This window comes from Chiloscyllium plagiosum, unplaced genomic scaffold (assembly GCF_037043375.1).
Source record: "Chiloscyllium plagiosum isolate Xiang-an unplaced genomic scaffold, Cpla_swu_hap1 HiC_scaffold_18, whole genome shotgun sequence".
Taxonomy (NCBI): domain Eukaryota; kingdom Metazoa; phylum Chordata; class Chondrichthyes; order Orectolobiformes; family Hemiscylliidae; genus Chiloscyllium; species Chiloscyllium plagiosum.
In genome coordinates, this window is record NW_028270156.1 from 87,286,085 (window position 1) to 87,309,612 (window position 23,528).

The window sequence follows — 23,528 nt, forward strand, 5'->3', positions numbered from 1 at the left end:
TTGATGTTGATCAGATTAACTCGGCAGGAGTTGACTGAATTTATATTGTCTCTTTCTGAATCTCAGGATATCTCTCTGGGCAATAAGTCTCCACAAACAGCAATGTGACAAGGAGCAGGGATCATCTGTTTTGATTTAAATTGCTCTATAGCATTGCTGCTTCACAGCATCAGGTACAAGATTGGAGTCCAGCCTTGGTCAACAGCCTGGGTGGAGTTTGCACATTCTCCCCAGGATAGTGTGGGTCCACTCCAGGTGCTCTGGTTTCCTCCCACAGTCCAAAGATTTGTGGGTTAGGTGGATCAGTCGTGCTAAATTGTCCACAGTGTCCAGGATTGTGCAGACTCGGTGGATCAGCCATGGGAAATGCAGTGTTACGGGGTAGAGTGCTCCAGATGGGATGCTCTTTAGTTAGTTGGTGGGGTTTGATGGACCAATGCTCTCCTTCCACACTGTAGGGATTTTATTCCATGATTGAGGATAAAGGCGACACAACAGGGTGTCCTTGGAGAAGGAGCATGTGGTGTGTATCAATTCTCCCGATGCCTTTAGATAGAGGTGGGCACTGCAGGGGATATAGTGCTTTATCTCCATCGCTGCCTCCTCACCCCCACCTCTACTTTGATTTTGTCCCTTCCCACTTTGTCATTTGTAATGGTTTGCTTTGCCTGTAAGGGGTGTTGTTTATAAATATTCAATTGGTTACATGGGTGGCTTACTGCTGGTGATTATATGTGAACCAAAATGGTGTAATGATGATGTTGATGGTGGGAAGGTTGCTCAGCTGTGTGAGAGAAATGGGGAATAAAGAATGCTTCACAGCTCACAGAATGAGAACTGAAAATCAGTTAAATCAAACCAGAGGTTCAGACAGGGAGGAAATATTTCCCTGGAGCTTGAGTAACTGGAAAGTGATGGTGTCCGGGAAGAGACAGGATTTTGTTCTAAAGGGCATTTTAAATTTTAAAAACTGTTATATTCAGATAGTTTCATTTCTTTTCTTTTAGTTTTATTTATTGTGGAATAAATAGCTACAATATTTTAAAATCAAATTCACAAACCTTGTGTTAAAGACAAATGTTAAATAAAATCCACCAAACTGTCCCTCACTGAAAACTGATGTGGAAGTGCATTCCCCTGCAGAATCCCTGCCCTGCCTACATCTTCCTAGCCGGCCTTCATGGCTATATACATACCTGGGAGATAGCAGCAGGAGGCCATTCAGCCTTTCAATCCTGCTCCACCATTCAATGGGAAACAGCTGACCATCCCGCTCAATCTCCTGTTCCTGCTGTGTTCCAATCCCCTTTTATGACTTTATCTCAAAGAATTATATCTAAGTCCTCCTTTGGCGTAACTGCCTTTTGTTCCAGTGGTGTTGCTGTGTTACTGTGTGGGTGTAGGCTCGGGTAATGTGATGGTTCTGCCTTCTGGAGGACGCACTCAGCGTCCCTCATCATCCTGCAGTAACATCAACGGGGTTTCAGCAACTAAAGATCGAAACCGTTTCCAGAATATGGGCATCACTGGCTCAGCCAGCATTTATTCCCCATCTCTAGTTACCGTTGAGAAGGTGGTATTGAGCTGCTGTCTTGAACCACTCACAGTCCATTTGACACAGATAGACCAACAATGCTGGGAGGGAGAGTGTCGCTGGATTTTGTCCAAGTTATTCTCCATCTTTGGTTCTTCAAATGCTGGTTAACTTAATCATGATCTGCACATGAGTTTGAGATTCCAGTCTGCAAATCTTCACCATCGAGCACCCTGTATAAAGGAATATATACAGGTTAGAAATTCAGAGCAGACAATTCTAGCTTCTCTGGAATATCTTTTTCCCTTTCTTCCGCCAAAGCTGTAACGCTCCAGCCCACTTACTCTCTCCCACCATTCTGACTCTGCTGTCCCGAATGTACCCGCCGCCATTCTCATGGAGTTACTGGTAAGCAGATCCCCCCCAACCGGTCTATACTACAAGCTGATACGTTCCTCCTCCAGCCAATCACAATGTCAAATGCTTTCCGCTAATTGCCCCAAAGCACATGCTCCAAAATCCACCAATATTCTGTACATGTGCAGTGCTGGGCTTCCCCGCACATGTGTGGTCCCTGCCTCAGGGATTGTGGGAGTTGTAGCCCCCATGAAGCCACTGAAGACATGTTTCTGGATAGTGAATGAAAGGTGAGGTGTATAGGATCCCCATTCAGACACGGGCCGTTACTGGATTTTACTGAGACATTGGCTTCCACAACCTGATTTCTGATGTAAGGAACAGAGATTCAGCCAATTGCGGGGTGGGGAGGTTAATAAGGGGTAGCGGATTTTAAGCAGATGTAGCTCAGTGGCTAGCACTGCTGCCTCACAGCGTCAGGGACCCAGATTTTATTTCAGCCAGAGGCGACTGTGTGGAGTTTACACGTTCTCAGCATGTCTGCGTGGGTTTCCTAGGGTGCTCGAGCTTCCTCCCACAGTCCAAAGATGTGTAGGTTAGGTGAATTGCCTATGCTAAATTGCCCACAGTGTCCATCTATGTGCCGGTTGGGCCATTAGCCATGGGAAATGCAGGGTTACAGGGATAGGGTGGGTCTGCATGGGATGCTCATCATAGGTTGGTGTGGACTTGTTGGATGAATACCCTGTTTCTGCACTATAGGAAGTCTATTATATTCTTATGAAGAAGAATGTACTTGTCTCAATGTGTTATGAATCTGGGGAATTCCCTATTCAAAATGCGGTAGTTGCAAGGACAATGAGCAGATTTAATGAAGAGATGCAGATGTTTATTTTGCAATGAGATGAAGGGTGAGAGAGAACAGTGGGAAAATCCAGCTGAGACCGAGATGAGCTCAATCATCATGGTATTAAATGATAGAGCTGGTTCGAACGGCTGCATTGCCTCTCCTGTGCTCAGTGCTTATCTTCTTACGGTAATAACTGGAAAGCTGAATCCAAAAATCACCAACTTCACCAAAGGAGATTTTGAAAAATGCAGGATAGTCAGGTGGATTAGCGTTCCAAACTTAGGTAGTGAGGAAGTATATAGGAGATAACGATTTTGCAATTTTAAACTGAGGGGAGACAGTGATTTATGGTTTTAGACTGTGCAGTACATTCACACCGTCCAGAATACTCTGTTGTGAATATCTATCCTAAACTTTACTACAAAGCCAAGGTCTTTGACAATGAAACGCAAAACACCCAGGAAACATCATCTCACCTTGTAATCTGATAAAAGACTTCTGATAAATCTGGTTGAATTTCGAACACAGCTGGAAAACTGGAAGATTAGATCCAATCCCAAGATCCTGTGCTTAAACAAAGGAGACTACAATAGGATGAGGCAGGAGTTGGCTAATGTAAACTGGAAGCAAAGACTTTACGGTGGGAAAGTTGACGGACAGTGGGGGAAATACCAAAGCAATTTTTCGAAGTGCTCAGCAAAAATATATATCAGTGAAAAGGAAGGACTGTCGGAAAAGGAGTAATCTGCCACGAGTGGCTCAGGAAATAAGGGAGTCTATCAAATTGAAATACAAATTGGCAAAGACCATGGAGAAACTAGGAGATTAGAAAAATTTTGAAGATCAAAAGAAAGCTAGATGGGATTGGGGGAGAAAAGTGATGAGTAGTTAACCCAAGGGCCGGAATAGCAGTTTACACTGCGAGAGGGGAACTTACTGTGTGGGGAACATATGGCCTCTGTAATTGTTGAAGCACTTAACTGTTACCATAGAGATAATCCTGATCAAGTTAAAACTCACAGCACACTCCAAAAGCTTGTATTTCCAAATAAACCTGTTGGACTATAACCTGGTGTTGTGTGATTTATAAGTTTGTCCACCCCACCCCAATACCGGATTCTCCAACACTGGGGAATCCTGATAGATACCCCAGTGAAAATGAAGTGCCCATCAGACACTTGAGGGAGCCACAGGGGCGTGGGAGAGGGGTGTGCATTTTAACCACAAAGTGCGAAAATGAACTCGACTTTCTAACTGACCGTTGCCATGGAGATAACACTGAGCGACAATCTCTATTCAAAGTCCCAAACCACAAAGGTATAAGAATGGGAGCTTTACATCGGACAGGCGGGGAATTACCTGATGCTGCCTGGAGGTGCTCTGCATGTACACTATCCAGGTAACAGCCATGTTTCATCAATAAAGACTCAAAGACGACCTCTCAGAGTTCTGTGCCCAGTTATTCCTATCCAGCAGGGTTTAGGAATATGAGTACACAGCAGTCAGTCTTCACAGTGGAGGATACGAAGAACATGCCAGTAATTGATAAGGAGACTGAGGAAGGTGAGGACGTAGAAATAACTATTATTGTGAAAGAGTTAGAGCTGGGCAAGCTAATGGAGCTAAAGGTAGACAAGTCTCATTGCTCTGATGGAACACATCCCAGGATACCAACAGAGTTAGTGGGAGAAATAGCAGATGCACTTAGAGTTATAGCATCCTGCAGCAGAGACAGGCCCTTTGGCACAAACTGGCCCATACTGACCAGAATGTCCATCCACACTAACCCCATTTCCCTGCACTTGGCCCATTTGCTTCTGAGCCTTTCCTTACATGTATTTGTCCAAATGTCTTTTACCTGTTGTGAGTGTACCCACCTCAACCACTTCCACTGGCAGCTCATTCCATATACATACCACCCTCTGTGTAAAACAGTTGCCCCTCAGCTTCCCTTTTATTAGTTCCCCTCTAACCTTAAACTGGTGCCGTCCAGTTCTTGATTCCCTGGGAAAAAAACTGAATGCATTCACCTTACCCATGCCTCTCATGGTCTTATACATTTCTAGAAAAGTACCCCCACAGTTTCCTCTGCTCTAAACAAAAATATCCTCGCTTGTCCAACCTCTTCCTATAACTCAGACCCCTGAGCCCTAGCAACATCCTTGTAAATTGTTCTGCACTTTTTACAGTTTAATAACTGAAACCTACACGGCATTCTTCATATTTCCAGTATTTCCCCATGGTGCTGGAACCGACGTGACAACGCCAATGGATTACAATCCATGATCGAGAATGAACTCTTTTATAACACCCCGTTTTCATACTGTTTCCCATGGTGCAGGTATCCTTGTGTCTTTCTGGTTGCATGGTTAATTAAAGACTTGTCCTTCAACAAAGCAAAGCTGTGGCTTACTTGTTCCTGGGAAACGTGCCATGATTTTTCAGACTTTCAAAAACAAATGAACTCTTTCTCCACACTCAGCACATAACATGGACTTGGCTGTACCTCAGTAATGTTTCCAGTCACACTGACATTTGAAATATTCGCCCACGGACAGAATACACACCTTTGCTTCCACATGAAAAAGCCAATGATATTCAGATCGGCACGGATCAAGTAACTATCAGATCTGAACATGAAGTTCAATTTGAATTTCTCATCCACAAATCCACCCTTTCAGTACTCTACAACTGAGAAAACAACTCACCACGTTAATACAGGATGGATCTTTATAAGACAATTATAGTATTAAATTGTAGTTTCTTGTTCCCCAAAGTTTTAACTCTCAGTCAAAAATCAACCTCCTCACTCCTTTCCTCCACGCCCAGTTCTCACACACTCTCTCCTCTCTTTGAATTCAGTTTCCTGGGGGGGTGTTGGTGAATGCTCTGATGACAACCATCCTGCATACACTGCTTCCTGCACACTCTAGCCAAATCCCGTCTTACTAAAATGAACCAAATTATAACTCTAATTGCAGGCCCGTCCTTGTCGCTTTCCATAAAAACCCTAAATCTTCACAAAAGAGTTCTGATAACTTTCTGCAAAATGCTGGACCACTGATAGTCTGATCACGTCAGGGGGCCATGAAACGGGCCATTCCCCTGGGTCCTGCTCCCAGAGGGAGGAAGATGCCCATGACAGATTAATCCCTCACAACCACAGCCTTCTTCCCAGGCACTGTGCATACTCCCACAATTGTCTAGCACTGTGCCCATACACTGGTCTCCTCTCCTACAGCACGTGCTCGCGATCAAACAGGAGCCTGGGTGATTGACAGCAGCTGCTGCCCAATATATCAAAATCCCTCCAGTATGGAAACAGGCCCTTCGGCCAAACAAGTCCATAATGACCCTCCAAAACTTACACAGACCCATTCCCCGACCCTATATTTACCCCTGACTAATGTATTACTATGGGCAATTTAGAACGGCCAATTCACCTGTCCTGCCCATCTTTGGATTGGGGAAGGAAACCGGAGCACCCGGAGGAAACCCGCTCAGACACGGGGAGAATGCACAAACTCTGGGTTTGGCTGGAATCGAAACCAGGTACCTGGTGCTGTGAGGCAGCAGTGCTAACCACTGAGCAGTATCTATAGACGGGAAGGGGCGGGGCTGGAGAACTGGTGTAATGAGATTGTAAACAATGAAGGTGGAGGATACTGGAGGATGGACAGGTCCGTGAGGGACAGGAGCAGTGCAGCAGCAGGAGGGAATCCTGGACAAACTGAGCAATGGGAGAGTCTGACAGGAGAGAAACTACAGGAAGGTTCTGTTTGGAGGCTCAGGCAGGGACAGCTGGGAGATAGTATGGCCTGGTTGTTTGGGCAGGTTTACTAATCAGCCTCTTCAAAGATGCTGTTCCTCAACTCTGAGCCTGATCCTCCTGGTCCAGAGGTAAGGACACTGCCACTATTTCCTGGTGGGCAAGGGATATGGGGACTGCCTTTCAAAAGGAACTCAACTGTGTTGGTGACATTAACAAGACTCAATACACAGTCACTGACAAAATGCTGGTGTACTTGAACTTCATCCAGAATATTAACACCTATAACTGGGCAACACAGACCCCAATGTACAGAGTTAAATCCTGGATTCTAATAACAGCTTAGTGTATGGGAAATCATGTCTCATGAATTTGACTCAGTTTCTTTGAAGAAATAACAAAGAGGATTGCTGAGGTCAGAGCATAGACATGATCTACATGACTTAAGTAACGTGTTTGACAAGGTTCCTCATGGGAGACTGATCAGCAAGGTTAGATCGCATGGAGTACAGAACTGGCTCGAAGGTAGAAGGCAGAGGGTGCTTTTCAGGCTGGAGGCCTGTGACCAGTGGAGTGTCACATAAATCGGTACTGGATCCACTACTTTTCATCATTTATATCCATGATTTGGTTGTGAACATAAGAGTTATTGTTCGTAAGTTTGCAGATGACACCAAAATGGGAGGTGTAGCAAACAGGGAAAAAGATTACCTCAGAGTACAAGGGGATCTGGATCAGATGGGTGAATGGGCTGAGGAGTTCAGTTCAGAAAAATGCAAGCTGCTGCATTTTGGAAAAGCAAACTTTAGCAGGACTTACACAGTTTATAGTAAGTTCCAGGGGAGTGCTGCTAAACAAAGAGTCCTTGGAGTGCAGGTTCATAGTTCCTTGACAGTAGAGTAGCAAGTAGATAGGATAGTGAAGACGGCAGTTGGTCTGCTTGCCTTTTTTGGTCAGAGCATTGAGTGTAGCGGTTGGGAGGTCATATTGCGGCTGTACAGGACATTGATTCGGCAACTTTTTGTAATATTCCATGCAATTCTGGTCTCCTTCCTATCAGATGGATGTTCTCAAACTTGAAAGGGGTCAGAAAAGAAGTACAGGATGTTGCCAGGGTTGAATAGGCTGTTTTCCCTGGAGTGTCAGAGGCTGAACGGTAACCTGAAAGAGATTTTTAAAATCAGGCTGGGCATGGATAGGGTAAATAGACAAGATATTTTCCCTGCGGAGGGGGGAGTACAGAACTAGGGGACTGGGAAGGGAGGGTAGGCAGAGAGGGGGTGGGTGGAGGGTCAGAGAGGGTGGATGGATCGAGAGGGTTGGGTCAGAAATGGGTGTGGACAGAGGGGGGGATAGAGAGGGGAGGCACAGAAATGGATAGGGACAGAAAACGGGATTAGAGAGGAGGGGAACAGACAGGGGGATCAGAGGGGGAGACCGACGGTTGGGGGGCGACTGACAAAGAGGGGGAACAGACTGAGGGGGGGGAACCGATGGAGGGGGGGGGGGAAAAAGAGACGGGTGTGCGACCGACAGGGGGGCAACTGACAGAGGGGGGACAGACCAAGGGGACAAAAGATGGGGGGACAGACCGACAGATTGTGGGACAGACCAACGGGGGAGGGGCGACCGACGAGGTAGGGGTGGGGGGGCGACAAAGGACTCACCGACAGTGGGGGGGTGGACGGGGGGAACAGAGAGGGGGAAGATGGAGAGTTATTTTACAGATCTACAACTCAACCCTGTTCGTGTTTTCTCCTCCTCACCTTAATTTCCTCTGAAGGGCTCAGAACAACTGCATAGCTCCTGGACAGTGGAGTTTCAGGGAGATCAGGTGCTGAATGTGGCATTTGGGACACTGACCTTTAATGGAATGTGCTGGTCAATAAATGGACTCTGGTTTGATTCCACTGTCTGTGTGGTATTTGCACATTCTCCCCGTGTGTCTGCGTGGGCTTCCCTGGGTGCTCTTAATTTCCTCCCACAATTCCAAAGACATGCAGTTTAGATTGATTAGCTTTGGGTAATGGTCGGTTACAGAGTTAGGGTGGAATACTGTTCCGATGGTTGGTATGGTCTCATGGGCAGAAAGGCCTGCTTCCACACTGTGGGGATTCTGTCATTGAGTACAGGGGTTAGGAGGTCACGTTGTGGCTGAGTAGGGCATTGGTGAGGCCAGTTTTAGAATGCTGCATTCAATTGTGGTCTCCATGATTTCAGAAAGATGTTATCAGAATAGGACTCAACCTCTTAATGGCAAGTTCTTGGGAAGTGTTGACAAACAAGCAGACCATGCAGTGTAGGTTGATTGTTCCTTGAAAGTGTGGTTGAAGGTAGACAGGTCGGTGAAGGTGGTGTGCGGTATGCTAGCTGTTATTGGGCAGTGCATTGAGGATAGGAGTTGGGAGATCATGTTTCGGTTGTACAGTTTATTGGCTCGGCCACTTTTGGAATCCCCAGACTGCTTTCAATTCCAGTCTCCCTGTTACAGGAAAGATGTTGGGAAACTTGCAAGAGTTCAGAAAAGTTTTACCTGGTGGTGCCAGTATTGGAACATTTGAACCATAGGAAGAGGCTGAATAGGCTGAGGCTATTTCCCTGCAGCACTGGATACTTTCGGTGGCTTTATTGACCTTTATAAAATTATGAGGAGCAATGATAGGGTGACTAGTCATGGTTTCTTTTTCCCAGGGTAGGGGAGTCCAAAAAAAGTGTATCTTTTTTCCAAGGTGGAAATGACAAATTATAGAGGAGCGGGGGCAAGTTTAAAGGAAATGAAAACCGAAACAACTGAAGATGCTGTAAACCAGGAAGAGAAACAGAAGTTTTTGGAAAAGCTCATCAGGTCTAGCAGCATCTGTGAAAATAAATTAGAGTTAACGTATCTGAGGAAGGGTGACCAGACCCAAAACTTTAACTGATTTTTCTGCACAGATGCTGCATGACCTGCTGAGCATTTCCAACAACATCTGTGCAAGTCTAAAAGGATTTGTTTGGAGTATATAACTAAGAGTAACTTTATAAAGTGCGAGTCAGACCACTTCTGGAGTAATGACAGAAGTTTTGGTCCCTTTATTTAAGGAAGTGCATCATTTCGTCAGAGGCATTTCAGAGAAAATTGACTGGGATGATCCCTGGTTTGCAGGGATTCTCTTTTCAGAAAAGGCTGGACAAGTTGGGACTCGACTCACTGGATTTGAAAAGAATGAGAGGGGATCTCATTGTAACATGCAGGATTCTTAAGGAGTTTGACAGGGTAAATACTGAGAGGATGTTTCCCATCATGAGGGAGTCTGGAACCAGATTCTGGGATAGTTGGGGAATCACGGGTTCTGTTTTGGATTCGTCAAGTTTAAGGCAACACCGACACGGATCAGGGGTTTCAGTAGCAATGGAGCTGGGGTGAGGTGGAGTCAAGCAACATTTTAAGAGATTGGAATTCCTGGTGTTTGGGATTGTGGAGATGTCTGATCAGAAGGTCACCTTAGGGTCAGATATGAGAGCTATATTGTAAAGAGTGTGGTTCTGTCACAGATAGTTCCCAGGGAGAGGGTGGGGCTCAGCAGTAAGGGAAAGTAATTTGTAATAGCAACTGAAGGCAATGGGTTTAACCATTGCAACGTTCCGTTGCACGAAATTGCAGCCAATTGCGTAGTGGGAGCGTGATGAGCAGTTTGATAATTGAGTAATGGAGAGGGATGATGGGGAGGGAGAGCTGGGCATTGTCAGTGTACATGTGAAACCTAACACAGTGGTTTTTGGACAATGTCACCTCCTGGCAGTATGTAGGTGAGAAACAGGAGGGACTGAGGAGAGATCCTTAAGGGACACCAAATATAAAGGAATTCAGAAAGGAAAGGGAGAGTTGGGATGGAGCAGGTTTTTCCAACAACGGTGGGGTCAAATATTAATTTGTAGCAGAATGGGAGAGAAGGACATAACCAGAAAAGACAGACAGATAGAACAAGGATCTGAATTGGGGAGGGGGAGTGATGAGGAGGAGGAGCCCAACTCCAAAAACACTATTTCTACATTAGTGACGTCACCCAACTCCACCCTAGTCTCAGCTCATTTACTGAAATACTCGTCCATCCCTGTGTTATCTCCAGACTTCATTATCCAAGCACACTCCTGGCCAGCCTCCCACATTCAACTTATATGCAATCTCAAGAGTATCTAAAACCCTACTGCCCAAGTGCTCACTTGTACCAAAACTTGTTGATCCATCAAAAGGCTCCTATTAACAAGCAACAATTTAAAATTCTCACCCCTGATGTAATTCCTGGCTGTGAACATCCCTGTCTCCCTGCACCACACAACCTGTGAGACCCCGACAACTCATTTTCTTTCAGACTCCCAACGATGTGTTTATTCGTTGCTTCACCTGTCTAGCTGTTTCTACTGTTGCCAAGGCAACATGGTCTGGAATTCCCACCCTAACGCCCTCGGACCTGCTTTCCTCCTTTAAGGTATTCCTGAAAACCTGCTTATTTGGCAATTCTTTTGATCACCTGACCTAATATCCCCATCTGTGGCCTTATGTCAGAAGTTCTCAATAGTATTTCTGTGGATTTATAAACATGATTAAAAAAAACAAACTGTTGCTGATTTGCACACACATTATTCACTCAGCGACAGTGAAGAGTTGACAATCTATAATAGCTCTTACCCAAACACATTGTGGGAGCACCTTCACCACACGAACTGCAGCTGTACAAGGAAGTCAAACACCACCTTCTCTACAGGCAATGGGGCCTTGGCACTGATCAATGGTATCTGTGGAGGGAGAAACACAGTTAATATTTCAGGGAGTGCAAAATGCATTATAGGGAGGGACTCACTCTTATTGGTCCTGCGCTTACATCAATAATCCGAGGCCCATTGTGGGCTGGAGCATGCTCAGTGCTTCCTGCTTTTTCTGCTGTTCATCAGGTATGAGAGAGAGGGGTCATCCCTGTTTCTCCTGATGTCAGACAATAACAAGAACTACCTGCATTGTATGGAGCCTTTGACAAATCTCCTAAAATGCTTCACGAATGATGGAAACGTTGATTAAAGAGAACGATTTTTAGATACATCTTTAAGGCGAAGAGAGGGAGGTAGGGAGGATATTCCAAAGGTTTGTGTCCTCGGCAGCTCCAATCGTGGAGTGATATAGGTGGGCAACAGCTTAAAATGGAGACAGTTCTTGGCTAACCATAAGTTAACAACCTCATGTCGTAGCCCCCTACCCCACACACCAGTCCTTGTTCTCACAGCCTGCCATTACACACTACCTATGGTTAGCCACTAACAGTCTCCATTAACAGCTAGTCACCCTCCCCCAGCCAGATCGGTATCCTTTATCTAACTGTTCTTCTCACTCTATCCCCACCTGTCCTTTACACCATTTATCCGCCCCCCACACTAACGTGTGCACATAAACTGACTTTTTTTCTCAGTAACATCTGTCCTGAGGAAGGGACACTGGGTCTGAAACTATGATTTTTCATCGCAGATACTGCCAGACCTGCTGAGCTTTTCCAGAACCTCCTGGTTGTTGTTTCTGATTTACAGCATCCGCAGTTCTTTTGGGTTTAATTTACCAGGAACTTGTAATTCAGGTCCAACAGCATCTGTCCCAGTCTCTGCTGTCTCTCCCAACCCCAAACAGTGACACTGCACCTGCACAGTTCATGGACATGTGTTGTTTTGATGCCCACAGCCCTCATTCAATCCCATTGGCTGCAGGACCACACAGACTCTCCTCCCATTGGTCTGGAGCTGCCGTCAATCAGCCGTGCCCCATTGTGATGAGAGTGGAGGGCTAATCCCTCTCTCTGCCCTGGGATGAGCTTCATCATTCACAGTGAATGGGGCAGTATCACAGAGCACAGGGGCTGGGGTCTATTCAGCCCATTGGGGCTGTACTCTCTCCCTCTGGAGATGCTGCAAATCTGTCCCAAGTCCACTCCCATGTGCCCACAGCCCCCCAAATCTTTCCTTAAAAAGTAAAATTCCAAGTCTGTTTCAGAATACCTGCTGAATCTGTGTCGTTCAGACTGTTCCAGATGCTCAGAACTTACTGAGTAAAGTAGTGTTCACATTTTCACCTTGTATTACTTGTCAATTACTTGAAAGTAGTTACTAAAAAATGTGACAGTGTTAACAATTCCTCTCTCTCTCTCTCTCTCTCTCTGCAAATTCAAGACCTTGGAACCAAATCTGCACCAGATCGAAATCACTGCTTCACCCTTCTCAGCTGCAAGGATAATTATCTGTGCTTCAGCTTGCTCTCCACAAAATTGAGGAATGCATCTTAATTTATTAAGATCAAAGAAACAGACCTTTGGTCCAATTCGTCCGTGCCAACAAGGAATCCTAAACTAATGGATTCCCATTTACCATCTATTGGCCTGGATCCATCAAAACCCTTCCTATTCATGTACCCAATTAGAAGCTTTTTACATGTTGTTATTTTATCAGCCTCCACTACTTCATCTGGTAGCTCCTCCCATACACACACCACACTCAGCTTGAAAACGTTGCCACTTAGATCCCTTTTCAATCTTTGCCCTCTCAACTTAAACCCACGTGCTCTAGTTTTGGACCCACCTAACCTGAGGAAAAAGGACGCCAGCTGCTCACCTTATCCACGCTTGTGATTTTATAAATCTCCATGAAGTCACCCCTCAGTCTTTGACTCTCCACAGAAAATAGCCCCAGAGTATTCAGCCTCTCCCTGTAGCCCAAATCTTCCAATCCTGGCAACGTTTTTGTAAATCTTGTCCAAACCTTTTCAAGTTTCACAACATCATTCCCAGAACAGGGAAATTCAAACTGAAAACAGAATTCCAGAAGTGGCTTAATCAACGTCCTGTCCAGCCACAGTATGACGTCCCAGCTTCTGTATTCAATGCATTGACCAATAACGGAGAGTGTTAATGGAGTCCCATTTGCCAGCAGTTCACCCTTATCCCTCTAAAACCTTCCTCTTCATATACACAATCAAATGCCTTTTAAATGCTGCAATTGTACTAGCCTCCACCCCTTCCTCTGGCAGTTCATTCCCTACTTGCAATGCCCTCAACATGAATAAGATGCCCCTTAGATCCCTTTTAAATCTTTTCCCTCTCACCTTAAGCCTGTACCCTCTAGTTCTGGACCCAACGAACTTGGGAAAAAGTCCCTGACTGCTCACCTTATCCATGCTCTTCATGATTTTATAAGATCACCTATCAGCCTCCAATTCTCCAGGGAAAATAGTCCCAGTCTATTCAGCCTTTTCCAATAGCTCAAACCGTCCAACCCTGGCAAAATCCTTGCAAATATTTTCTGAACCCTTTCAAGTTTCTCAACATTATTCCAAGAACGGGGAGATTGGAACTGAAAACAGAATTCCAGAAGGGCTTTAATCAGTGCCCTGTCTTGCCACAATATGATGTCACAACAGCTGCATTTAATGCATTGACCAATAACGGGGGTGGGGGGGTAGGGTACCAAATGCTGCATTCACTACCCCGCCTACCTGTGACTCTACTTTCAAGGAACTATAAACCTGCACTCCAAGGTCTCTTTGTTCAGCAATGTTCCCCAGGACTTTACCATTAAGTGTATAAGTCCTGCCCTGATTTGCCTTTCCAAAATACAACAGCTCACATTTATCTAAATTGAACTCCGTCTGCCATTCCTCGCCCCATTGGCCTATCTGATCAAGATCCTGTTGTATTCTGAACTAACCTTCTTCACTGTCCACGACACCTCCAATTTTGGTGTCTTCTGTAAACCTACTGACCATACCTCATATAGTCACATCCAAGTTATTTATTTAAGGGCTCAATATCCATCCTTGCAGCACATTGCTCCTCACAGGCCTCCAGTCCGCAAAACAACCCTCCATCATCATCCTCTGTCTCCTACATTCAAGGCAGTTTTGTAATGGCTTGTTCTCCCTGCATTCCATGTTATCTAACCCTGCTAACCACTCTGCTTTGTGGAACCTTGTTGAATGTCCATATAAACAACATTCACAGCCTGGATTAATCAATTTTCTTTGTCACTTCAAAACATTCAGTCAAGTTAGTGAGACACAATTGAGCACGTACAAAGCCACATTGACTCTCCCTGTCATTCCTTACTTTTCCAAAATAGATGGATATCCTGTCCCTCAGAATCCCTTCCAACAACTTGCCTGCCACTGACTTCAGGCTCACTGTTTTCTTGTTCCATGGCCTCTCCTTACCAGTGTTTTAAAATAATGGCACCTCACCTGTCGCTATCAACGATATAAATACCTCAGGAGAGGCCCAACAATCACTTCACTAGATTTCCAGAAAGTTCCAGAATACACCTGATCATATTCCAGGGCTTTATCCACCTAGATGCGATTTAAGACATCTAGTACCACCTCCTCTGTAACATGGACACTTTTCAAGTTATCACTGTTTATTTCTCCAAACTCTCGAGCTTCCATATACTTCTCCAGTAAAAATAACGTGAAATATTTGCATATCTTTTGCACTCCCTGTGGTTCCATTGACAGCCTTGTTGACCTTTAAGGGGTCCTATTCTCTGGGCCAGTTAATCTTTTGTCTGTGATATTTGTTTAATCTCTTTGGATTCTATTCCAGGACATCTGAGAAAGATCTACTTCACGGACCGTAATTTTCCTCTGACTGGATCAACAACGCCCTCCAACACATACCCTCCACTTCCCGCACCTCCGCCTTTACCCCACCCCTTCAGCCACAATAAAGAATATAACCCTGCAGTCTTCACCTTCCACCCACTAATCTCCAGATACAGCACATTAACCTCTGTTATTTCTGCTACCTAAAGTCAGACCCCACCACCAGAGACATATTTCCCTCCCCACCTCTATCTGCGTTCCACAGAGACCATTCCCACTGCGCCTTCCTTGTTCGGTCCACTCCCTCCCACCAACCCACGCTCCACACCCTTGACCCTCCCTTGCCGCCACGGGAGATGTAAAACGTGCGGCCACACCTCCCTCTGACATCTGTCCAAGTTCCCAAAAGGATCTTTTCACATCAGGCAGAGATTTGCCTGCACATCCCAAAACCTCATGTACTGCATCTAGACACTATGGGAAGAAGGGCTTATGCCCGAAACGTTGATTCTCCTGTTCCTTGGATGCTGCCTGACCTGCTGCGCTTTTCCAGCAACACATTTTCAGCTCTGGGGAGAATGTGCCAACTCCAACAAAGACAGGTGCCCGAGGCTAGAATCAAACCCAGGTCCCTGGTGCTGAGGAAGCAGTACTAACCTCTGAGCCACAATACTCTGGGATCTTTGGTGCTGATGCGCTGCCCCACTGATACCTCAGTCACTCACCCTGCCTCATTTCCTAAGAGGCAGTGATGACGGAGTGAAATTATCGCTAGACAGTTAATCCAGAGACCCAAATAAGGTTCAGGGGACCCGGGTTTGAATCCCATTACGGCAGATTTTAGAACATAGAAGAATACAGCGCAGTACAGGCCCTTTGGCCCTCGATGTTGCGCCGATCCAAGCCCACCTAACCTATACTAACCCACTATCCTCCATATACCTATCCAATGCCCGCTTAAATGCCCATAAAGAGGGAGAGTCCACCACTGCTACTGGCAGGGCATTCCATGAACTTACGACTCGCTGAGTGAAGAACCTACCCCTAACTTCAGTCCTATATCTACCCCCCACTTAATTTAAAGCTATGCCCCCTTGTAATACCCGACTCCATACGCGGGAAAAGGTTCACACTGTCAACCCTATCTAACCCCCTAATCATCTTGTACACCTCAATCAAGTCACCCCTAAACCTTCTTTTCTCTAATGAAAACAGCCCCAAGTGTCTCAGTCTTTCCTCATACGATCTTCCTTCCATACCAGGCAACATCCTGGTAAACCTCCTCTGCACCCGTTCCAGTGCCTCCACATCCTTCGTATAGTATGGCGACCAAAACTGCACACAATATTCCAGATGCGGCCGCACCAGAGTCTTATACAACTGCATCATGACCTCAGGACTCCGGAACTCAATTCTTCTACCAATAAAAGCCAGTACGCCATATGCCTTCCTCACCGCACTATTTACCTGGGTGGCAACTTTCAGAGATCTGTGTACATGGACATCAAGATCCCTCTGCTCATCCACACTACCAAATATCCGACCATTAGCCCAGTACCCCATCTTTTTGTTATTCTTCCCAAAGTGAATCACCTCACACTTAGCTACATTGAATTCCATTTGCCACCTTTCTGCCCAGCTCTGCAGCTTCTCTATATCCTGCTGTAACCTGCCACATTCTTCCTCACTGTCAACAACTCCTCCGACTTTCGTATCATCCGCAAACTTGCTCACCCAACCTTCTAACCCCTCTTCCAGGTCATTTATAAAAATGACAAACAGCAATGGTCCCAAAACAGATCCTTGCGGAACACCGCTAGTGACGGCACTCCATGAAGAAACTTTGCCATCAACTACTACCCTCTGTCTTCTTCCATCCAGCCAATTCCTAATCCAAACCTCCAACTCACCCTCAATGCCATATCTCCGTATTTTCTGCAGTAGCCTACCATGGGGAACCTTATCAAACGCCTTACTAAAATCCATATATACCACATCTACCGCTTTCCCCTCATCAACCTCCTTCGTCACCTTTTCAAAGAATTCAATAAGGTTTGTGAGGCACGACCTGCCCTTCACAAAACCATGCTGACTATCCTTGATCACATTATTCCTATCCAGATGTGCATAAATCCTATCCCTTACAATTCTCTCTAAGACTTTGCCCACAACAGAAGTGAGACTCACCGGCCTATAGTTACTAGGGTTATCCCTACTCCCCTTTTTGAACAAGGGAACCACATTTGCTATCCTCCAGTCTTCTGGCACTACTCCTGTAGACAAAGAGGACATAAAGATCAAGGCCAATGGCTCTGCAATCTCCTCCCTTGCTTCCCAGAGAAACCTAGGATAAATGCCATCAGGCCCAGGGGACTTATCTATTTTCACCTTTTCCAGGATTTCCAACACCTCTTCTCTACATACCTCAAAGCCATCCATTCTACTTATTTGTGACTCAGTATTCACATCGACGACAATGCCCTGTTCCTGAGTAAATACTGAAGAAAAGTATTCATTCAGTGCCTCCCCAATCTCTTCCGCCTCCACACGCAACTTCCCACTACTATCCTTGACTGGACCTATTCCTACCCTAGTCATTCTTTTATTCCTAACATACCTATAGAAAGCCTTAGGGTTTTCCCTAATCCTACCGACTAAGGACCTTTCATGTCCCCTCCTTGCTGCTCTTAGCTCTCTCTTCAGGTCCTTCCTGGCTACCCTATAACTCTCAATCGCCCCAATTGAACCTTCACGTCTCATCTTGAGATAGGCTGCCCTCTTCCATTTAACAAGGGATTCCAATTCCTTATTAAACCACGGCTCCCTCGCACGACCCTTTCTTCCCTGCCTGACAGGTACATAATTATCAAGGACACTCAATAGTTGCTCCTTGAACAAGCTCCACATATCATTTACACTCTTGCCTTGGAGTCTACTTTTCCAAGCCACACATCCTAAGTCATGCCTCACCGCATCATAATTTCCCTGACCCCAGCTATAACTCTTGCCCTGTAGTACACACTTATCCCTCTCCATCACGAGAGTAAAAATCACCGAATTATGGTCACTATCCCCAAAGTGCTCACCTACCTCTAATTCTAACACCTGGCCTGGTTCGTTACCCAGAACCAAATCCAGTATGGCCTCACCTCTTGTTGGCCTGTCTACATATTGTGTCAGGAAACTCTCCTGCACACATTGAACAAACACTGACCCATCTAACGAACTTGAGCTATAGCTTTCCCAATCAATATCAGGAAAGTTAAAGTCCCCCATACCAACCACCCTATTACTGTCACTCATCTCCTGAATCACCTTCCCTATCCTTTCTTCAATGATTCTAGGACTATTAGGAGGCCTGTAAAAGACTCCTAACAGGGTGACCTCACCTTTCCTATTCCTAACCTCAGCCCAAACTACCTCAGATGGCAACTCCTCATCCATCGTCCTTTCCACCACTGTAATACTATCTTTGACAAGCAATGCCACACCTCCCTCTCTTTTACCCCCATCTCTGACCCTACTAAAACATTTAAATCCTGGAACCTGCAACAGCCAATCCTGTCCCTGTTCTAGCCATGTCTCCGTAATAGCCACAACATCGAAGTCCCAGGGACCAACCCACGCTGCAAGTTCACCTACCTTATTTCGTATACTTCTTGCATTGAAGTATACACACTTCAAGCCACTTTCCTGTTTACAGGCACCCTCCTTTGAAATTGATGCCATGTTCCTAACCTCCCTGCACTCCAGGCCCTGCACCCTGAAGCTACAATCTGGGTTCCCATGCCCCTGCAGAGTTAGTTTAAACCCCCCCCAAGAGCACTAGCAAACCTCCCCCCAAGGATACTGGTGCCCCTCAGGTTCAGGTGTAGACCATCCTGTTTATAGAGGTCCCACCGTCCCCAGAAAGAACCCCAGTTATCCAAAAACTGGAATCCCTCCCTCCTGCACCATCCCTGTAGCCACGCATTTAAGTGTTCTCTTTCCCTATTCCTCGAATCTCTATCACGTGGCACGGGTAACAAACCAGAGACAACAACTCTGTTCGTTCTAACTCTGAGCTTCCAACCTAGCTCCCTGAAAGCCTGTCTAACATCCTCGGCACTCCTCCTACCTATTTTGGAACGTGAATTCAATACATATCTGGAAAAAATAATCTAGTGACGACAAGGATTCCACTGTCAATTGTTGGAAAACCCATCTGGTTCACTAATGACCTTTAGGGAAGGAAAATGCCATCCTTACCTGGTCTGGTCTGCATGGGACTCCAGACCTATAGCAACGTGGTTGACTCTTAACTGCCCTCTGGGTAAACGCAGCAATAAATGCTGGCCGAGCCAGTGACAGCCTTATCCTGTGAATGAATAAAGAAAACAGATCAGGTTTTGTTCCTTCTCTAGTAGGTACATCCTACAAACTGATTCTGAAATGTTCTCGTACACACTGAACAAATACCTTTCCATCCAAGCCCTTAACACTACAGCACTCCGAGGCTATGTTGGTAAAAAAACCACTTATCATTGCATCCATAATATTCTTACAGATAACTGAAGTCTCCTGGTAAAATTGTGTCTCAATTCCCCGCTGACTATTGGGAGAGAGTCTATAATACAATCCCATTAAGATGGTCATCCCTTTCTTATTTCTCAGTACCAACCAAATAACTTGCCTGGATGTACTCCCAGGAATATCCTCCCAAAGCCCAGCCATAATGTTATCCCTAATCAAAAACACCTCTCCCCCTGCTCTGTTGCCCCCTTTCTATCCTTGCTATAGCATCTATACCCTGGAACATGAAGCTGCCAGTCCTATCCATCCCTGAGTGAAGCCTCTGTAATTGCTGTAATATCCCAGTGCCATGTTCCCTGAGCCCACCTGCCTGACCTGTAAGGCCTCTTGCACTGAAATAAATGCAGTGCAACTGGTCCGTCGCACCTCATTCGGTGACTTGTTCTTGCCTACCTTGACAGTCTGACTGGTGAACACTACCAGCCTCAGACTCACCTCTTTTCTCACTATCTCTTTAGGATTACCCCGACTCCCTCACTGGTTTAATGCCTCCCGAGTGGCACTAGCAAATCTCCCAGCTCATCAGGACCCCATGCTTTCCCCTTCCTATGCCATTGGTACCAATATACAATGACCTCCCACTGGTTATTTTCCCTTTTGAAAATACTCTGCTCCCTCAGAGACATCCTTGACACTGGCACCAGGGCAGCACCACCCCATTCTGATGTATCACTGTCAGCTGCAGAAACAGCAGACTGTGCCCCTGACTAGAGAGTCCCCTATCACCATCGATCTTGTGGAACTGGATATACCTCACATTATGTTAAAAGCCAGTCTCAGTACCAGTAACTTGATTGTCAGTGCTACATTCCCCTGAAAGTCTATGACCACCTACATTTTCCAAAACAGTATACTTGCCTGAGATGGGGATAGCCACAGGAGACTCCTGCAGTACCGACCTACCCCTCCTAGCTTTCCCGGCGGTAACCCATCTACCTGACTGTATCTGCAGTATCCTGCATTCCTGAGACTGCCACCTATCACACCCCCCGGCTCCTGTCAATTCCTCACTGCCTTTAATCACTCCTCCACCAATCCATGCGATCCAAAAGGATTTGCAATCACACTTGCTACAGACATAATCATCAGGATCATTGAAACTCTCCCTAATCTCCCACATCCGACAGGAAAAGCACGCCACTCTACAACAGGCCATCTCTCCGCCTTAACAATCTACAGACCAAAACAAAGACACAGTCTTACTGCTCGAAAAATACTGCCAGAGAATAACAATGCTTATGTTTCATATCTTAAACATTTAATCAAGAGACCCTAAGACATTAAAAAGAAATCCTCACCTAACTCACTATTGTAGATTGAATAAAATAAAACCGGCTAAGATTGACATTTGAAGAGACTGAAACTCACTGATCTGATCCCCAGCTCGGAGTACTTCCAAGGGCGAGGTCTCTCGGAGGGCAGCTGTGAAATGTCACTGTTTCTCTTCTCTGCCCACTCCATTTCCAAAGAGGTTTTTAACTTCACAGCAAGTCAGCTCAGAGAGGTCACTGCTTGGTTTTACTCACTGGGGATTGCCTTTGCTGCCCAGACCAGTATTTATTGGCCACCTTTACTTGTCTTGGAGAAAGTGGTGGTTAACCGCCTCCCTGAAATGCTGCAGTCCATGTACACCACAGTGATGTTTGGACAACAATCCCCCTCTGGCCCCACATCCCTCCCTGTCTCTGTAATCCCCCTCCGGCTTCAGAAATTACATGTCCGTGGCATAAGATTTTTATTTGGATTCATTTTTGTTTAATAAACGCCCCCCCCCAAAAAAAAAGGTGAAATATTTGGCCCCAAACAAATTTCTGTTGATTGACCTTTCGGAGAGGCTGACACATGGACGTTGCAGTATTTTATCTCACATTGTACACCTAGAATGATGGAACTTTCTTTTAAACAATGCTAAAAATGGAGGCAATAGCTTAATGGTATTCCTGCCAGATGAGTGATATGTACAGTGTTCCGAGGATTAGGGATAGAATCCCAACATGGCTGATGGTGGCATCGGAATTGAATACCACCTAGAATGAAAAGGCGAATGATGACCATGAAACTATTGTCAATTGAAACCCACCTGGTTCACTAATGTCCTGCAGGGAAGGAAACGGTCATCCTCACCTGGTCTGGCCAACATGTGACTCCAGACCCACAGCAATGTGGTTAACTCAACTGCCCTCAGGAAAAATACTTTAAAAACTGTTAACAAATAATCCGCAGGTATCACTTAAAAACTGGCTGTTCACATTGGGACCATGTGAATATCTGAAGGGCCTGAACTAAAACTGAGTTTCAGCCTCACCTTCTCCCCGTCTCACATCAGTCTGTTTACACCCAACTCCAGAACAATCTCATTGAGCCAAGCAGCCCTCACAGTGCAGCCCTGTCATTTTCATTGTCTGCTCACACCTACATTGCCCTCAGCCTCCTGTACTGTTCGAATGCATCTCAATGGGAGCTCAGGGGCAGCACCTCATCTTTCAATTCAGCCCTTTGTAACCCCAGAGTCAACATGGATCTCAGCAGTTTCTGGATGAACAGACAGTTGTCAGAAGCTGGAACATTCCACCTGAAAAGGTACTGGAATTTGAGTCCAAAAGGATTTTTAATGGGAAGTTTGCAGGTAATAGAAGTTTACAGGTTAACATCATGAAGTGGGTGATTGGGTCTAAATCTGAGAGTACTTACAAAGAGACGAGGTGTAATTTGGATAAATCTGTGCTCCCTCGCAGGCCAATATCTCCTTCCTCAGCTGCAGGGCCCAGAACAGAGCACACACCCAAAGGGTGATCTAACCACGAATTTGTACATCTTTCTGATTAGATTAGATTAGATTAGATTACATTACAGTGTGGAAACAGGCCCTTCGGCCCAACAAGTCCACACCGACCCGCTGAAGCGAACCCACCCATACCCCTACATTTACCCCTTACCTAACACTATGGGCAATTTAGTATGGCCAATTCACCTGACCCTGCACATCTTTGGACTGTGGGAGGAAACCTGAGCACCCGGAGGAAACCCACGCAGACACGGGAAGAACGTGCAAACTCCACACAGTCGCCTGAGGCGGGAATTGAACCCGGGTCTCTGGCGCTGCGAGGCAACAGTGCTAACCACTGTGCCACCGTGCCGTTCTGCTTAACAAGAATATTGGAGATATCTTCCCACAAACAGAACAGACAAACCTTTCTCCTTCCACAGTTAAATGCCAATGATATTCAGATCCCGATGACTCCATTGACTGTAAAAACTGCTTTTGAGATCCCAGCCTCAATTATTCTGATTTAATATCCTATGAAATGAATTCACAAAACAAAACTCACAGTCAGTACAGGAAGAATATAAAGACATAATTTTTTCTTGGTATGTGCTTGATGTGTAAATGCCTCTCTTCAAATCGCACACCGCCACCCCCCCCCACCCCTCAATCCTCGGAAGGGGACATGCACATGCACCTCACTGGACCTTACCCCCAATTCAACTAACCTGCAGATCTTTGCACTGCAGGAGATAAGGGTTAAAGAGGAAGTCATCGGCAGGGACAGAACCCAAAGACAGATCGGAACATTTGGAAAGACAAAGGAGTGGATTACGATCTGGCTGGGAGGGTGCATAGCTGTTAATGGAGGGGACAGGAACCTGTGTCTGGCAGCATCTCCGTGGAGGTGGTGGAAATGGCGACTGATGATCTACGTTCTGCTGCAAAAACAGACCCCGAGCTTCCAGCTGCCTGCCACTTTAACACACAAGTCTGTTCCCTGGCCAACATCTCTGTCTCATGCTTACTGCAGTGTTCCAGTGAGGCCAGAACATACAAAATGGCCCCGTATTT

The 23,528-nt window shown here is 45.8% G+C and overlaps 1 long non-coding RNA gene across 4 annotated transcripts in view; it reads right to left on the reverse strand.

Annotated features, from left to right (window-relative positions):
* Window positions 1–987: 987 nt before the first annotated feature.
* Window positions 988–23,528, reverse strand: part of LOC148147032 (uncharacterized) — a 42,851-nt gene continuing 20,310 nt past the window's right edge. For 2 of the 4 annotated variants that reach the window (XR_015760225.1, XR_015760226.1), the window contains 6 exons: window positions 22,882–22,988; window positions 19,367–19,475; window positions 11,180–11,286; window positions 7,330–7,671; window positions 3,218–3,305; window positions 988–1,767 (listed from right to left, as the gene is read on the reverse strand). This is a non-coding gene — a long non-coding RNA (uncharacterized LOC148147032). Of the gene's footprint in view, window positions 1,768–3,217; window positions 3,311–7,329; window positions 7,672–11,179; window positions 11,287–19,366; window positions 19,476–22,881; window positions 22,989–23,528 lie in introns of all 4 variants that reach the window. The other 2 variants (XR_015760228.1, XR_015760227.1) reach the window with 2 other exon arrangements.